Below are 19,229 nucleotides of genomic sequence, written 5' to 3' on the forward strand. Positions count from 1 at the left end.
CTCTGTCGCCCAGGCTGGAGTGCAGTGGCCGGATCTCAGCTCACTGCAAGCTCCGCCTCCCGGGTTCACGCCATTCTCCTGCCTCAGCCTCCCGAGTAGCTGGGACCACAGGCGCCCGCCACCTCGCCCGGCTAATTTTTTGTATTTTTTAGTAGAGACGGGGTTTCACCGTGTTAGCCAGCATGGTCTCGATCTCCTGACCTCGTGATCCGCCCGTCTCGGCCTCCCAAAGTGCTGGGATTACAGGCTTGAGCCACCGCGCCCGGCCACAAACACTGGCTTTTAACAACCAGGTGGGTGAGCACTGTCTGTCAGAGCAGGTGCAGTGGGGCCACCTTGGAGCCTGGGGTGGGAGCCCAAGGCCTGCAGAGCTCCGCTGCACGGCCTTGGGGCAGCCACATGGCTTTAGGGCAGCTGGTCACTGAGCTTGGAGCAGTGGAATTTCCAAGGAAAAAATATACAAAAGAGCTCAAAATAAATACTGACGCTTCAGCTATTCAGAGACCAGCCTTCTGGCAGTGTCTGAGACAGAACTGGGATCCAGAGGAGAATTGCACCTCTGTATCTTCTTCCCTCTTCCCAACCTGGGGCCCTAAGCATGGATCTCAGTGTCCCAGATGCTACCCCACAGCGTAGCCCTGGCTGGTCACCATGATCCTCGGTCTCCAAATCCACCCACCCCTGCACCACCTGGCCCCACTGTCCCACTCAGGTCCAGCTCACTGAGATGCCCTCCCACCCAGGCCTTGCTCCTGTCCTCATAGTACCCTGTTCTGGGCTCCGTCTCCACTGCTCAGGTCTCACTCCTTCCCACCCTGGTCTGCCCATAGCTCTCCCCAGAGGACAAAGCACTACTTGAGTCTGGAGAGACCTGTTGGAAGACCCGGGGTAAGCCGAGCAGTTCTACACCTGGGACGGTATCAGAGACAACACCTACCCCATGGGTCTGCCCAGGGTCCGCCCCCTGGAGCCACTCAGCGCCATTTCAGGACTCCAGCTTGAGGTGGCACAGGGCCCTGACCTTTGGAAGGGGTGGGCTCTCCAACTGCCCGCATCCAGTGCCCATCAGCTGGGCACGACAGGAGCTGCTAGGAGCAGGGCAAGCCGCCTGGGACGTAAGAGATGGTTGGCCTCTCAGCACCTGCTCCACAGTGACTCTGAGTCATGGGTCTGCTTGGCCAGTTTAGACCATGCAACCGTATACATATGACATGCATAGGGCCCAGAGTGGGAGGCACCGAGCGCCTCACTTTGGTCTACGAGGAGCCCCCTTCTTTGCCAAGGCTCTGCAAGGATTTTGCCAAGACTCCCCAAGGATTCTGCTGTTCAGGGGAGAACAGAGGGATGGTGTCCCTGCACGCTACCACCACCCAGGCTGTGATGCCCCAGAAACTGCCCCATGCTTCTCAAGCACGCAACCCCTCAACAGGCACACAGGCCCACTCCACAGTGAGCACGATTCACGGGGCAAGCAAGCCACCACTGTCCACGGTGCAACACATCCACGGCCCACTCCCTTGTCCTGCTCCAGGACCAGGAAACAGCTGCTACAGTTACAAGGGCCACTGTGCTGCTGCGACAAGGGGGTCTCATCTAGAGCAGCTCAGGAAGGGCTGGCCCTGTACCCTAAAACACGACCCAACCACCAGCCTGTGCTGCTACTGCAGAGAACAGGGGACCTCGGCCTGGCTTGGACCTTGGGGAAGCAGCTCCTGAGTGACCTTTGCTTAGAATTTGGTTAAACAGGCCGGGCACGGTGGCTCAAGCCTGTAATCCCAGTATTTTGGGAGGCTGAGGTGGGCGGATAACTTGACATCAGGAGTTCGAGACCAGCCTGGCCAACATGGTGAAACCCTGTCTCTACTAAAAATACAAAAATTAGCTGGGCATGGCAGTGGGTGCCTGTAACCCCAACTACTTGGGAGGCTGAGGCAGGAGAATCACTTCAACCCAGGAAGTGGAGCTTGCAGTGAGCTGAGATTGCACCACTGCACTCCAGCCTGGGCAACAGAGTGAGACCCTGTCTCAACAACAACAAAAAAGAATTTGGTTAAACACAGACATGAAAAAGAGACCTACAGGGACCAATGAAGGTGTGAAAGACACCGGATGCCATTACTCATCAAGGAAAGGCAAACTGTAACCACAGTGAACTAGATTGACAGCCATAAAAATAAAAAATAAAAAATAAAAAAACATAAAAAAAAATAACCACAGAGATAGCACTGTACCCATCAGAGCAGCTAATCTAAAAGAGGCTGACAAGAACAAGTGTTGGCGAGAACCCAGAACCTCTGCCTTCGTGGGCAGGAATGGACAAGGCTCAGTCACTGTGGAAGCCGCCTGGCAGTTTTCTAAAAGGTTAAACAAAGGGTTAAACACACCCAGCAATTCTACTCCCGGGTATACACCCAGAAAAACACACTTCCGTACAAAAACTTACACCTGAACATTTATAGCAGAATTATTTAGAGTATCCAAAAAGCGGCAGTAACCCAAATGTCCGTCAACTGGCGGAGAGAGAATCAAACGACAGAATACAGAGAACCATGCCAAGTGAAAGAAGGCTGCACATCATGCCACAGGCTGTATGACTCCATTTCTATAAATCCCCAGGAAAGGCAAAACCAAAGACACAGAAAGCCAACTAGTGGGTATCCAGGGCTGGAGGTGGGAGTGGGGAGTGGCCACAGCCGGGTGAGGGTAGAGGGTCAAAACTCACTGACTATGCACAAGATGGGGACGTTTTACAGGATGTTCGCTACACCTTCCCAACTGCCCTCGAGCTCACAGGGGTCGTCTTTGTTGACTCGGGGCACAGGAGCAACATTCTCTGACACACACACGGAGAGTTCTGGAACAGGCAGAGGAGAGTCCTGTCCGTTAACCATTTTCAATGCATGAGTGAAAGGGAACTGGCATAAGACACAAGAACCACACAGAGCAAAGGAAGCACCAAGGCAGAATGGCCTGGCCCACCCCACTCAGGGAGCCCCCAAACTCACAGCATCAGTCCTCACAGGCCCAGGGAGCACACAACCAAGGCCAGGTGGGAAGGGTGTTCTGGAGCAGGGAGCAGCAGGGGACTGGAGCAGGGACTCAGTGCAGCGGCTGCAGAGAGCAGGTGGGGCCCGTCTCTCACAGTGCAAACCTCTGCAGAGGGGTCAGCCCGGGGCTAACATGAACACCCTGTCTACTATCCATGCAAGGCCTCTGCATGTGCAGCCGTGAGCCAGGGATGAGGGCTGAGAAAACAGTGATGATGTCGAAGCCCATTAGGGTGACAAGGGACGGGAACCAGTTAGGGTGCACAACCCCCCAAGAACTGTGCCAGGGCAGCCCCAGCTGTGCAAGGCTGAGGGTGACAGGCCTTGAACACACTGGCCCTCCCACCCACCCCGTGGCTCCACACTCCCTGTGGGCCACGCCATCCAGTGAGGCATTTAAACATGTTCTGGTAGCTGACTGTCAAGCGGGTCGCCTGCAAGACTCCTTTCTTGCCAAGTTGCTTATCCCCCAAAGGTATGGAGAACAAGACTTCAAGACTCAGAGGAGAAGGGTTGAGGGGCCACAGAGCCAGCCTTTCTCCATGATGCCAGGAGGGCTGATCTCAAGTGCCTGTCCCCACGAAAGTTGGCCGTCATGATGGCCAGGCTCCTAGCCACTCGGGCTCACACTGTATCCCCACCCTCCAGCAGGAGACCAGGCCCTTGTTAACAATAGAGCAATTCACTCCTAACATCACACACGCATGAGGATGACAGTCCACATAGGACGCATCAAGCCATTAACAGACATGGGCACCAAGGCTAACTCTCGTCTAAATCATGGCCAGCCCTGTGTGGACCACCGGGCAGGGACCCACCTCGTAAGAATGCCAGGCGGCATCTACAAGCAGAACCCTACAGACATGTGAAGCAGGGGGAAAACGAGACCCCTAAGCCAGGAGGAAAATGAATCAGCACAAAGAAGTGGGAAGCACAGAGATGCCGACTGAACAGACAGGGGCTTCGGGACGGCTACTGTGAACTCGGAATGCTCCACACCTAAAGGAAAACAGCTGAAGAGGAAGACGTAAGGGTATCGCGAGAGAGCCACGAGGGGCTTCTGGAGCTGAAACATGGAGCATCAGAATGAAACGGCCACTAGGTGGAAGTCACAGCAGGCACCACAGAAGAAAAGGGCAGCGAACTTGAAGACAAAGCCACAGGAGCCACCTAGACGAATCCCAGAGAAAGAAGCCTACAGGAAACGAACACCACTTCAGTGACCTGCGGACGACAGCAGGGGATCCCCCACACAAGTAACTGGAGTCCTGAGGGTGGGCAGGGGATCTGAGAAAAGAGTGGCCAAGAGATTCCCAAATGTAACAAATGCTATAAATCCACAGACCCAAGAAGCCTTGTCAGCCCCCAGCGGGAAAACTACCAGGTTGTGGCGCCTCACGAGCAAATCAGCACAGTCACAACAGTCGCCCCAAGTGCCAAGGTGCCAACACTGCATGCCAGGAGCCATCCCCAAGACTGGAAGGGCATCTTCAAAGTGCTGAGGGAGAAACACCGCCAGACCACAATTCCATGCCCAGTGAAAAGAGAAAGGGAAATAAAGATTCGCTCAGACAAACGCTAAGAGAATCTTCTGTCAGCAGCTGGTCTGCACTGTGAGGAAGGTTCTAGAAGTTCTTCAGAAGGAGGGAGAGTGACCCTAGATGGATTTGCAGAGGATGACGCAGGCACAGTGAATGTGCATGAATGGAAAAGGCTTTTTTTCTCATGATGTTTCTGCAAAAGATCACTCAAGGCATAAATAACGGCCAGGCGTGGTGGCTCACGCCTGTAATTCCAGCACTTTGGGAGGCCAAGGCGGGCAGATTATGAGGTCAGGAGATCAAGACCATCCTTGCTAACATGGTGAAACCCCATCTCTACAGAAAATACAAAAAATTAGCCGGGCGTGGTGGTGGGTGCCTGTAGTCCTAGCTACTCGGGATGCTGAGGCAGGAGAATGGCGTGAACCTGGGAGGCGGAGCTTGCAGAGCGAGACTCCGTCTCAAAAAGAAAAAAAAAAGGCATAAATAACAGTAGCGAGGCTGGGGTTTTGAAAGTGGGGTGCTAAACAGATGGTGATGAGAACACAAGGACAGGGAGTGGGGGGATGAGAAAAAACACAGAAAGCAGCTGGGCTGCAGTGCCCTGACAAGCCAATCGAGGGCCCCAGGGAGGTGAGTGTCAGCTGCAGACAGGCAGAGCCAGCTAGGTCCCTTCATGGTGGGACCAGCTGTCGCCCTCTGTGCTCACCAGCCTGGCCCAGTGGGGACTCCTAACAGCGTGTGGCCCACCACACCCTCTTCTGGATGCTCCCTCCAGAGCCGACATACATGGTGACATGGCCGAACCCTTGTCAGGGGGCCCAGCACCCTGTTACCTCATCTGTGCAGCAGGACAGAGGGGCAGGAACAGCCTGTGGCACAGGTGATTTCCCTGTTGCCTTAGAAGCTTTGGGGTTGGCCTCAGGCCACACTAATTAACAGGGTAACTCAGTAGCACATGACATCTGCAGGGTGTTGCCCATCTCACACCCAAGAACACCTGGCAGGGGAGAGCCATGCCTCAGGCCACCGCTTGCCCAGTCTCTGCAGAGTCTCTGTAGACACTCTGAGGGGTCCTATCATCCCCACTGCAGGGTCAGAGGTGACAACCTTCCTTGGGCCCCACACTGGTAGACAAGTCCTCTCAGGCCCTCGAGTGGCAGAAATCCTTCTTTTTTTTTTTTTTTTTTTTTTTGAGACGGAGTCTCGCTCTGTCGCCCAGGCTGGAGTGCAGTGCCCGGATCTCAGCTCACTGCAAGCTCCGCCTCCCAGGTTTACACCATTCTCCTGCCTCAGCCTCCTGAGTAGCTGGGACTACAGGCGCCCGCCTCCTCGCCCGGCTAGTTTTTTTGTATTTTTTAGTAGAGACGGGGTTTCACCGTGTTAGCCAGGATGGTCTCGATCTCCTGACCTCGTGATCCGTCCATCTCGGCCAGAAATCCATCTTTCATTACCCAGCATGAGGTATGGAACTGGGAGCTCCTGTGAGAGAAAGTCACCCCCTCTGCTGTACTTCGGGCCAGGGCCCCAGGTGGGAGTTGGGGAGCCTGGTAGGGTTGCCACAGCTGGCCTGATAAAGTCAGCAGGTCAGCTGGGTCTTCAAGGCTGGGCAGGCAGGCACTGAGCTGTGCTGAGGCTGGCATTCCCCAGACCCAACTGGACTTCATACCCTGACTCAGAGAACAGACCTCAACACAGCAGGGCAGTGATGCCCGCGCCCTGCAGTCGCTTGGCCTGGGTGCTCACTGGGGCTGCTGAACACAGACTGGGAGACTCCTGCAGGGAGCTCTGCCTCAGTGAGGACACTCCCGTAAAGACAGCGATGCCTTCGGGAGAAAGGTTGAGGGTGCAGGGCGTGGGAGGCAGCGAGAGCCCTCAATGCTGAGACAGGGGAAAGGGTGAGGAGGAACGTCTCCAGGGCCAGAATCCCCTGATCCTCTCATCTCCGGCAAAGAACACTTCAAGGGATGAAGCAACAGGAAGTGGCTTACGAAATCTACCTCCAGGTCGAGTGACCAGTTTACAGGAAGTGTGGTGAGTGAATCTTCCCCAGGGTACGAGGCAACGTCTGGAGCCATTTCTGGTCCTCACCACTGGGGGCTGAGACAGTCCCCAGCATCTGGCTCGGGGGAGGCCAGGGATGATGCTCAGCGAACACTGTAGGCAACACAGAACCTCCTGCCCCAAATGTCAAGCAGTGCAGGGGCCGAGACGCCTTGGGCTGACCCTGCCACGGGAAGCGACCATCAGAGCAGAAAGCAGAAAAATCTATGGGAAAAAAGACCTGCTCCCTTCAACAAATACAAATGGCATGAGGGGGAAAGGACGGAGGGTATAAATTGCTACCGGCTGGAAAAGTTACGGGAATAAGAAGATCTCTAGGATTGCTGGCCAGGCACAGTGGCTCACGCCTGTAAACCCAGCATTTTGGGAGGCTGAGCCAGGTGGACTGCTTGAGGTCAGGAGTTCAAGACCAGCCTGGTCAACATGGTGAAACCTTGTCTCTACTAAAAATACAAAATTAGCCAGGCATGGTGGCATATGCCTATAATCCCAGCTACTCGGGAGCCTGAAGCAGGAGAATTGCTTGAACCCGGGAGGCGGAGGTTGCAGTGAGCCGAGATCACACCACTGCACTCCAGCCTGGGCAACAGAGTGAGACTCTATTTAAAAAAAAAAAAAAAAATCTAGGATTGTTTTAAAAACACTCTAGCAGTTGGCCGAGCACAGTGGCTCATGCCTGTAATCCCAGCATTTTGGGAGGCCGAGGCGGGCAAATCACGAGGTCAGGAGATCGAGACCATCCTGGCTAACATGGTGAAAACCCGTCTCTACCAAAAAAACAAAAAATTAGCCAGGCGTGGAGGCAGGTGCCTGTAGTGCCAGCTACTAGGGAGGCTGAGGCAGGAGAATGGCGTGAACCTGGGAGGCAGAACTTGCAGTGAGCCCAGACGGCACCACTGCACTCCAGCCTGGGCAACAGAGTGAGACTAGGTGGTAAAAATCAAACAACAAACAAACAAAAAAACAAAAAACGCTCCACAAAGACAAAAACTAGGGAGAAGGCACAGTGAAGAGAAGAGACACACAGATGGATGGACGGGGCCCAATCTGGCCAAGTCCCAGGATACCTGCTACCGGCCTGGGGGACAATGAGGCCCAAGACAGCGGGTGCCAAGGCTGCCCCAAGGACACACAATCCTTCCCACCACCCTCCAGAAGCACCCACTCAGCAGAAGTGCCCACTCTCCCCAGGCAGCACGTTCTCCCTACTGTCTACTGGGCAAGGCCTGCTACCCCACCCCCGACGCAGGAAATGACAGAAAGGAAGGCATCTGTTGCTTCTTCAGAAGTCCATCTTGCTGACTCTCCCAAGCACCAGCGTCAGCACACATGTCCTGATCTTACAGGCTGGGTCACCCTGCCAAGCCACGGCGTGTGGTCCAGCAAAGGGAAGGTGAAGTCGTGGGAGGAGCCCTGGCCGATGACCTCCCCACAACAGGCCCCCCCTTTCCAGTAAAGCACACATGATTGGGAAACACTATTCAGGAATCCTCCCTGAGACTTCCTGGCAGAACTGGAGCAGGACACTGAGGCCACAGAGAGTTTAGACAGTGACTGAGTGGGGCTGTCTCCATGAACTACAAAACAAAGGAAGACCTGCCCAATGGGCTTGGCTGGCTCAGGGACAGGCTTGGCTGGCTCACGAACAAGCTAGGGAACTTGGACAGACACACTGTGGACCTCACTGGTTCCAGCCGAAGCAGCCAGGCGGCCACGGTCAGGGCAGAGCAGCGGGCAGGACCCATGGCAGCTCCTCTGCCAGCCTGGGAGGACAGTGGTGTGTTCAGCAGGCTGGGTGGGACTGTAAGAGCAAGAAAGGGACTCCAACTGGCTACAAGCCAAGTGTAATTCAGTGGCTGGCATAGCAAGTATTTTTTTCTTTCTTTCTTTTTGGAGACAGGCTCTCACTCTGTCACCCAGGCTGGAGAGCAGTGGTGTGAACACAGCTTACTGAGGCCTCGACCTTCTAGGCTTAGGTGATCCTCCCGCCTCAGCTCCTGAGTAGCTGGGACCACAGGTGCACACCACCACACCTGGCTAATTTTTCTATTTTCTGTAGAGACAGGGTTTTGCCATGTTGCCCAGGCTGGACTTGAATGCCTAGGTTCAAGCAACTCAACAGACTCAGCCTCCCAAAGTGCCAGGATTACAGGTGCGAGCCACTGCACTCAGCCCACAGCAGATATTTCTATCTACATTCACAAAGGTGCACAGAAAGCTTATGGGAAACGTTTTTTCAGAAACCTTGTAGACAAAAATATGCAGATTGCCCAAAACTGTGGCCTCCACACACTCCACGCATCTTGCTTGCTTTTCCCAGGTGAGCGTGTTGAGCAGGCCACCTTCCTTTCTGCCCAGTTTCCCCACGTCCCCACTCGGAGCCTGACCCTTCCCGCCACACCCTCAGCAATCCCGGATCTGTTTTCTGTCCCTATGGTTTTGCCTTTCCAGAAAGTCTTATCGATGGAATCACACAAGATGAGTTTCCTGTGGTCCTTGCAACAATGAGCACAAACTTGTGGCTTAAAACAACTGAAATTGGTTTCTCTCATGGATTGGGGGTCAGAAGTCTGAAATCCAAGTGTCAGCAGGCTCCCTCCTTTTGAGGGCTCTAGGGGAGGACCTTTCCTGGCCTCTTCACCTGCTGCAGGCTCAGGCACTGCCTGGCTTGTGGCTGCATCACCCTAATCTCTGCCCCTGCGGTCATGCGGCCTTCAAGTCCTCTTCTGTGGGCATCAAATCTGTCCCTCTCTTACCAGGACACTTGTGATGACAAACAGTGCCCACCCAGATAATGCAGGGTAACCTCCCCATCTCAAGAGCCTTAACTTAATCTCATCTGCAAAGTCTCTTTTTCCACAGAGGGTTACACTCACAGGTTCCTGGAATCTGCTATGGCCATGATTCAGTCAACCACCTACTCAGCATGACGCTTTTGAGATCTATCTTGTGCACTGCCCCGCTGTATAAATATGCCACCTTCCCATGCATCCATTTGCTGGATGAAGGGCACAGGTTGTTTCCAGTCTGGAGAATTAATGAATCAAGCAGCTATAAATACTCACGGACAGGTTTTTCTGTGGACATGTTTTCATTTCACTTGGTGAACACCCAGGAGCCTGACTGCTGGGTTAGAGAGGTATACATTTAATTTAATATGAAACTGCCAGGCTGGCTCCCAAAGTGGCTGTTCCATTTTGTACTGCCGCTGGCAATGAATGAAGAGTTCCTGTTGCTCCCGTCCACATTAACATTTAGTGTTGTCGGCTTCTTTAAAATGTCAGTCATTCTGATAGGTGTGTGGTGCAGTGACAGCTCATGGAGGTTCATGTTTGGGTTTCCCTGTTGATTAAGCATGTTGCGCACCTTTTTACAGGCTAATGTACCATTCTTCTAGCTTCAGTGGTGAAGCTGTCCAAATCTTTATACCATTTTTAAAAACTGGGTCATTTTCTTACTGAGTTTTCAGGGATTTTTATATATGAGAGCTTTATCAGATAAATTTTACATTTTTCTCCTAGTCCATGGCTTGTCTTTCCTTTTTTTTTTTTTGAGACGAAGTCTCGCTCTGTCACCTAGGCTGAAGTGCAGTGGTGTGATCTCAGCTCACTGCAACCTCTGCCTCCTGGCTAGAAGCGATTCTCCTGCCTCAGCCTTCCAAGTAGCTGGGACTACAGGTGCCTGCCACCATACTCAGCTAAATTTTTTGTATTTTTAGTAGAGACAGGTTTTCACCATGTTGGCCAGGCTGATCTCAAACTCCTGACCTCAAGTGATTTCAGCCTCCCAAAGTGCTGGGATTACAGGCGTGAGCCACTGCACCTTGCCTGTCTTTCCATTCTCTTAACAGTATCTCTCAAAATACAGAAGTTCTTAATTTTGATGAAGTAGAATTTTTCAATTTTTTTCTTTTATGGGTCGGTCTTGATTTTGTGTCTTAGTTCCTCCCATCTTTTTTGTTGCTGTTGTTTTGAGACAGGGCCTCACTCTGTTGCCCAGGCAGTGGGCAGTGGTACTATCACAGCTCACTGCAGTCACAGTCTCCTGGGCTCAAGCAATCCTCCCAGCTTATCCCCAAGTAGCTGGGACTACAGGCATGTGCCACCATGCCCAGCTATATATATTTTTTAACTCTTTTGTAGAGATGGGGGTCTCCCTATGTTGCCCAGGGTGGTCTCAAAACTCCTGGGCTCAACTGATCCTCTCACCTCAACTTCTCAAAGTGCTGGGATTACAAGTGTGAGCTTATAATCCACACTCCCATCTTTTTTTAAATAGCTCTATTTTAGGAAAATCCTCCAAACTGCCATTCTTTACCAACTCCCCTCTCCCCTTCCAAACTAGCAGCTCTGGGTAACTCCTGCACACACCCGCGGCAGCCACAGCCCCCCGTGAAGGGTCTCCCAGATTCCTTCATCTGCATGCGCTCTGGGTCATGACCACAGATGCTCCCTGGATATTCCCTGGATGCCACCGCCCACCTGGCAGTTGCAGTGCAGGGTTTTCTTCCAGAAGGCACTCAGCAGGTGAGCAGAAAGCGGCCTCTGTAGTCATGGGAAGGCCCTCAGATTCATTCCTGCATCATGGCTGGGGGTGGGGGAGCTGCTTGAACTCCCTGTCCATAGAAATCACAGCCAAATCACATGCGAGGACTCGTGGTACCACAGATGGCCAGCCTCCATCACTAACCCACTCCCATCCTAAACTGCATGGGATCGGGTTCTGGTTGTTATAACTGAGGAAAATAAGGTACTAAGAGAGGACAGGGCTGCCCGAGGTCAAAGCAGACCTCATCCCAACCTCAAAACCGAGCCTGGGGTCCCCATGAGGATTTCACAATTTATCCAAACTCACATGATCCCAGGGTAGCAGGATATGACAAACGTTTACTACACATTTCTTCAAGTTATAGTGCTTCTATGTCCCTGAGCCCCGCTTCATCAGACAGACAGAAGTCTCCCTCCAAGGGAGGGACAAGCACCCTGCCTACCCTGCTCACCCTGCCTGCACCTGCATGGGTCATGCTCCAGGCACAGCCCAGGCCTGCTTCCAAGAGAGTGCATCTCAGAGCCATGCAACCCACGCCTGGCACAAGCCCTCTTGCCAACACCTTAACTTTGCCTTTCCCCCTTATTATTCCACCTTTTGCATCTGCCTTTCTTCAAACAGGAAAAGAGGCTGTTGCATGTGGGCATGTGGGCACCTGCTGCACACCCCAGGGGCACCTGGACCACAGGGTCAGGCCCCTCGTCCCCTCTAGTGCGCTCCATAGAGTCTGAAACAGAGCGAACCTGCAAGTGCCAGTGTGACAGGCACAGAATCCCCTTTGGCAGCCAGACGCTGTGGTGGCTCACACCTGTAATCCCAGCATTTTGGGAGGCCAAGGTGGGTGGATCACTTGAAGTCAGGAGTTCGAGACCAGCCTGGCCAACATGGTGAAACCCCTGTCTCTACTAAAAATACAAAGTTTGGCTGGGCGTGGTGGCAGGTGCCTGAAATTCCAGCTACCCGGGAGGATGAGGCGAGAAAATCGCTTGAACATGGGAGGGGGCGGTTGCAGTGAGCCAAGATCACACCAGTGCACTCCAGCCTGGGCAAGAGTGAGACTCAGTCTCAAGAAAAAAAAATATATTAAAAATTAGTGCGGTAATGTGCACCTGCAGTCCCAGCTACTCAGGTGCTGAGACAGAAGGATCACCTAAGCCCAGACGATCGAGGCTGCAGTGAGCCACAGTTCCACCAGTGCACTCTGGCAGGGGTGACAGAGAGAGATACTGTCTTTAAAACAAAACAAAACAAAACGGGCAAGGAAGCACAAGAGGCTTCACAACCAATGCTCTTTTGCCTCCACCTGTGCTCCTCAAGAGATGTGCAAGCATTTGGAGGGGTTTTGTTTTTCTTTTTAATCATTCACTAAAACTCACCAACAACAGGTACTGGACCTAAGAATTTCTTTTTTTTTTTTTTTTTTTTTTTTTTTGAGACAGAGTCTTGCTCTGTCGCCCAGGCCGGGGTGCAGTGGCCGGATCTCAGCTCACTGCAAGCTCCGCCTCCCGGGTTTAGGCCATTCTCCTGCCTCAGCCTCCCGAGTAGCTGGGACTACAGGCGCCCGCCACCTCGCCCGGCTAGTTTTTTGCATTTTTTAGTAGAGACGGGGTTTCACCGTGTTAGCCAGGATGGTCTCGATCTCCTGACCTCGTGATCCGCCCGTCTCGGCCTCCCAAAGTGCTGGGATTACAGGCTTGAGCCACCGCGCCCGGCCTGGACCTAGGAATTTCAAACGGAAGGCCCCCAAGAAGCAGCCCTCTCACCAAACCTGCCCTCTGCCCATGGTCTGCAGTGCCAGACAACAACTGCTTTCCCCCAGACAACAGTGACCATGATCTGATCACATCTGACAATGGAAGAAGCTAAGGGACTGACCTAGGTCACTGGGGTCCTCCAGGGCACAGCATGGGCCTCTCCTAGCCCTGGGTTCCTGACACTTCTGAGGTGAATGAGAACGATCTAGGGCCTGATATGGGCCATCCCCTCATCAGAGACCGGGCCAGGCCTCTGTGGGGGTTGGGTCCCTGAGAATGCAGCTCTGTCCTGCCACTGTGCTTCCTGCTCAGGCGGCTAGGAGGTCCCGCACCCCATTCACCTCCATGGGACTATTTGGAGCCCAGCAGACGCGGCCCATGGGCTCTCCGGTCCCCAGGAGGCCCCTCCAGGCCTCCATCTCAACTCCCCTGCAGACAAGGCCATGTGTGTGCCCTCGACCTGTCAGACTCTAGGGCCACCTCACTTTTGCACCTTCCAAGCTCAACTGCTGTTAGAGCGCCTCCTTTCTGCCACGCTCCCAAGGCTGCCCGTCCTCAGCCTCACCACAGAGCAGACCCGCCCCTTCTGATGAGCCTCAGCGTACCCAAGCGTTCCAGCTGCCTCCACCGCTCCCCTGAAAACAGCTAACACTCCACTATGGGAGCCCATCTCCTCCCAGGGCCAGGGAGACCAGGGAGATCAGTACTGGCCCCCAACCCAGGGAAGGCTCATCTTAGAGGCAAGATTCAGGCCCAGCCCAGGGTGCCCCATGAGGCCTGGTAGTTGAAGGAGGCAGAGGGTATCCTTTGCCCAAATTCATGCCACATTCACAGTCATTGGGAAAGCTACGGGGATGGGCCGGGCACGGTGGCTCATGCCTGTAATCCCAGCACTTTGAGAGCCGAGGCGGGTGGACCACGAGGTCAGGAGATTGAGACAATCCTGGTTAACATGGTAAAACCCCATCTCTACTAAAAATACAAAAAATTAGCCAGGCGTGGTAGCACACGCCTGTAGTCCCAGCTACTTGGGAGGCTGAGCCAGGAGAATCGCTTGAACCCAGGAGGCAGAGGTTGCAGCGAGCGAAGATCGCGCCACTGCACCCCAGCCTGGGCCACAAAGCGAGACTCCATCTCAAAAAAAAAAAAAAAAGGAAGAAAGCTACGGCGATGAAAACAGTAAGGCGCTCTCCTGGATGCACCACAAAGCCCCTCAGCCACTGTTTCTCCCTGAGAGACCGTGGCAGGAAGCAACAAGCCCCACAGCACAAAAACCCCAAGGCTACCTCCTCTGCAGAGGGGGCTACCCTCGGGTGGGAGCCCTGCAACCTGGGAAGGAATCTGGGGAGGGGCTTCTGTGTGAAGCTTAGCTAAGGGCCCCGAGGGCGCTCAGTGTCAGGCATTGGCTCAACAGGTGCAGGAAGAGAGGCTGCTGAGCCCCATTTCTAACAGTCTATGTACAACAGACCCACCCAAGATGTACGCTGTGACCCAGAGTGGGGGTGCGGTCCTGGGAGTGTCCACCGTGGATGAGACCCAGGTCAGAAGGAAATGGTAGCTTGCCAAGCTCCCGAGGCACACACTCAGGACCCAGGAGGATCGTCCTTCCTCCTCCGGTGGTCGGCCACACTCACCAAGGCTACCCCTGAGGCCCTCAGAGACCCAGGCGGTTCTGAGAAGGGACCGTCTCTGTAGCAGAAACCACGCCCTTCCACAGGGCCCCTGTGTCACGTCAGCCGCCTGGGTGATTCACAGCTCAGCACCAGACTCGGCTCTTAGCGCCTTGTCTCACTGTCTGCCCACCGTGCCCTCTGCAAAGCACCCTCTGCAAAGCACCCAAACCCCTGTCCCAGAAGACAGGCACAGATCACAGAAAAATAAAAGATGCTGCTGAGAGAATCTGGCACCCTTCAAGGCATGACCCGTGGCCCCCAGCCAGGACCCACTGCAAGGGTGCTCTTAGGTCCCCTTTCCAGTTTGAACCTGCAACCTGGGAGCTGCTACATCAGGACCCCAGGGATGTGACCTTGCTAGCCACAAAGGTGGGCATCGGGTCCCGCCTGCCACCTCACCCACATGCGCCTCTGCAGTCCACCAAAGCCTCCCAAGATGCTGGCCTCCACCATCAGCTACAGGCCATGCTGACACCTCTGATGCTTCCACCACTGCACAGTGGGTAAATCCTAATCACTCAGGAACACGAAGAAGGCCCGGTGCGTATAGACCCTGCTGCTCAGACCCCGCTACCCACCGGAAGACCCCCTGAGAAAGGAGTAACTGCTTCTGAGCCAATGCCCATATGGGCTGGCATTCCCCATAAAAACCCATCGAGGGCTCCAGAGGCTTCTGGGAACATCTGGACAAGCCAACCACCCCAGAGAGCAAGGTCACCCCTCAAACGGGCAGGCCCAGTGAGGACAGAGCAAGCATAATAAACGTGTCCTGAGGTGGGCATCAAGGAGGTGCCATGACAGCCAGGCCTCAGTCTTCCTTTGCACTTGAGGAGCAGCCGGGCTTGGGGTACAGCTGCCCTCAGCATGACCATGAGCCACCTTGAGCACTTAGGATGCGCTCAGATCCCAGAATGTGCTAAGGAAAATCCTCCACCTTGCTGGGTCTGACAGAGAGGCAGCTGCATGAAACCAGCGCACTTTTAACTTTTGAGACAGAACCTGATGTGGCCACCGCCAGGCTGCACTGGCCCCTCAGGGAGGCCCTAGGCCAGATAAGCACTGCCTGCGTTTTCCACTAAGGAACATCTCTGGGACGAGGACCGCTGCAGCTGCCTGATGCTCAGGTTCATCAACAACATCGCCAAGTTGTTCCTCTGGAGAGAATGAATCAGTCCCTTCAGATCCTCATCCTCCTGAAAGTTGAACACGTGGCTTCTAACAGGCCCAGGTGCTTACCTTCGGAACAACGGGATCTTCTATTACCCAGAAAAACAAAGTAGAGCCTTCCCAGTACAATCTGTACTTTCAGACTCTGAACACTCAGGAGCTGTGCTCAGAACCCAGCTGGCAGGGCCTGCTCTGCCCATCCAGCCGTGGTCCCAGCCACTAGACTCTAACCTACCCTGACAGGAGCCCTGTGCCTGCCGGCTCTGCCTCACTCTGGCCACAACCAGGCTGGCAAGTGTCCACCGTGGTCCCTGCCCAGTAATAACCTCAGCAGTGTGGTGTGGTCTGGGCATCCTCACCTGGTGGGCCCATCCTGACAAACATGCCTAAAGGCACCTGGCAGGTGAGCAGCGAGACAGGTGGGTCCCAGCCCGCCTCTCCACCTAGGTCTTATCTCACAAAAGGATCGGCTCTGTTATTGGGTTAGGTTGTGGGTAAGCGTACACCAAGATCCGCCAACTGACTTCTTCCCAGAAAGATGCCTGTACTTCAGAGCAAACAGCCTGACAAGAAATGTCACCAAACTGGACTCCTCCCCACCAGCAGCACAGAACCCAGGGCACAGCTCCCACAGAGCCTGAAGGAGACCACACAGCAGGAAGTGTGTGGCACTGCCAAGCTGGATAGGAGCTGCAGAGGCAGCCTGTGACCAGCGGGGCACCTGCTGGCCAGGGCTGGCACAGGGCAAGTCCCCAAACCTCAGCGTACCCAGGAGGCGCTGGGGCTCAGGATCCAGGGCTCTAGGGAGGGGGTGCATGCTCCCAGCATCCACAGGGCGGGGGCTAGAACAGAACATGCTCTGCCAGGTGCTCAGCACCCACACACCCTCAAAAGCCGGATCACAGGGACCTTCTATGGACCAGGCTGTGCATCTTGAGGGCCAACTTTAAGCAAAGGAAAGTCTGATCACAGGGTCCTTCTATGGACAGGGCAGTGCATCTTGGGGGCCAACTTTAAGCAAAGGAGGAGACCGAGGCTCAGGGAAGCCAGGTGCCTTGCTTAAGGCCCCCAGCTCAGTAAGTGACAGAGCTTGAGCTGAAACACAGGACTCTCCCAGAATGACGAGGCAGTGGCACCCTGCTATGTCAGGATGTGTGTTTTCTCCTTCCACACTGACAGATCAACTCTTCACAGGCACAGGTCATGTGTCCTGGACCGGCTGACCAGCGTCCTGAACTGAAGCGGTGCAGGCGCAGGTCCCTGCATGTGCAGACCCACTTTCGTCATCCCGCCTGCAGGGGGTGTGGAGGAGCCCTGCCTGACAGCCCAAAGGAGCCGGAGTCTGAAATCTCAGCTGCTCTTTTTACAGAACGTTTTGTCACCTGCCTTCAAATAAAAGCACCCGATTTTGGCTCAAGGTGACATGGACTGGGTATTTGCCTAGAAGCTGACACACACCAGAAAGCAGAAAGCAGCAGGAGCTCTGCCAAGCGTGCTGTGGATCTAGGTCAGAACACAGTGCAGGTGTGAGCGAGGGGGCGTCCTCCCAAGCACTCTAGCACAATTCCAGAAGTTTCAAGAGAATGCTGAAGTTCAGCCAGGTCAGATAACCACCCCACTGCGGACAGGTTTAGAGAAAGTCATGCAGGCCTAGGCAGACCTCGGGCTGGCCACCCCCGGCTGCTCCCATCTCCCTCATGTTAGCCCCTGGTTCCCCCAACCACCACTCACTCCCGCTGGGACCTCACGAGCCCCAGGTTCTTGGTTGCTGCTCCATTCAAGCCCTGAGCCTCTCAGGGCCAGCTCTGGCACCTTCTCTAGCTTCCCCACAGGGGAATCTTACCCAAGTATCCATTGGATCACGCCCTGCACCGCCCAGCTGCCTGATAAGGCCAGCAGGCTTAGCTCTGCAGCCCCCATGGTACTCACACTCAGTGCTGTGTGACCCCTTTGCCTACTGCGGTCTAGATCCTCCTGGGATCCACCCAGCTGACACCTCCCCCAAGGCCTCATCAGAGAAGCCTTCCGACTGTGAGGGCTCACTCGGGCCCCAGCCCCTGGCTGTGAGCATCTCACCGATTGGGATGCTGGGATGCGAGGTTGGTCTCTTCCCATCTAAAAGGGAGTTCCAGGAGGAGGCAGTCCCTCCTGTTTCTGCTAACCCCTGGGGCTGATGGCCTAGCACTAGGACAACAGAACAAGGGCTTAGATACGCACTTAGCAGAGATTCAGGGCTGGCCCTGACCACGCTGTGGGGCCCCTGCTGGTTCCTCGCGCCTCCAGCCACCAGCATGTGGGGCCAGCCGGGCCAGGTGAGACAGAGCCATGCTTACACGCTGGCTGCATCTGAGAGCAGAGAGCCCTGCTGTGGCCTTCTCTCCTGGACGCAATCTAAAACAATCTCAACTTACAGAAAATCTGGAAGAACAGTACAAAGAACAGCCATATTCTGTGACATTTCTCCCATCTGCTCCCCTCCACCCCTATTATCCACAAACTTAGGTGCAGCAATACACTTGCTTCCTGAACCATTTCAGGGCTGGCTGGAGTCATTGCCACACTGTGCCCCTAAATTTTCCTGAGAGTAAAAATACTCTTCTGGGCCGACATGGCAGGCACCAGCTTCACATTTATTATCAATATGACACTTCAAGCCACCGTCCGTCTCCCAGGTCATTGCCTGACTTGGTGGCGACCTCACATTATCTTCCCTACAGCGGGAGCCTGTGGACAGTGGCGCACGGCATTCAGCTGCCCTCATTGGCTGCCTCTAACCTGCAAGTTTCTTGGCCATTCTTCGACATTCAACGTTTTTGGGTAACACCGATCCCTCCTCACTTTCTTCATCAGAGTGTGCTGGATTTTGGGTCTGCCTGGTATCTCCTGAGATCAAATGCGTGTTATGTTCCCAGCCGAGGGCCACACAGTGACCACGGCCCTCGGAAGGCATCCCACCCTCATCAGCCATGAGCTCTGACTGCCCAGGCAGTGCTGCCCTGTGCTGCCACCTTCCTCCCCTCGCATCTCCCAGCAGGTACCCACTGCACACCCGCAGCCCCAGGTGCAGTGCCTGCCGTCTGCAGCTTGGCTACGGTGGCCATAAAACCCTGCTTCTGTCTCCGCTGGCCTGGGGAGGAGTCCTCTCTCTCCCTGGTCATTCTCACACATGCTCACCACCAGCAACAGGATGGCTAGCATCACGTGTCAATGTGGCTAGGCTACACTGCCCAGCTGTTTGGCCAAACAACAGTCTAGATGTTGCCATGAAGTTATTCTTCAGATCAGATTAACATTTAAATCAGTAGACTGTTTTGTTTTTTCCTTTGAGACAGGGTCTTGCTCTATTGCCCAGGCTGGAGTGCAGTGGTGTGATCACAATTTGCTGCAGCCTCGACCTCCTTGGCTCAAGCGATCCTCCCACCTCAGCCTCCCAAG

At 54.5% G+C, this 19,229-nt stretch overlaps 1 protein-coding gene across 2 annotated transcripts in view; it reads right to left on the reverse strand.

Annotated features, from left to right (window-relative positions):
- Positions 1–19,229, reverse strand: part of ELL (elongation factor for RNA polymerase II) — a 71,119-nt gene that overhangs the window by 19,375 nt on the left and 32,515 nt on the right. The window lies entirely within an intron of this gene.

This window comes from Theropithecus gelada, chromosome 19 (genome assembly GCF_003255815.1).
Source record: "Theropithecus gelada isolate Dixy chromosome 19, Tgel_1.0, whole genome shotgun sequence".
Lineage (NCBI taxonomy): Eukaryota > Metazoa > Chordata > Mammalia > Primates > Cercopithecidae > Theropithecus > Theropithecus gelada.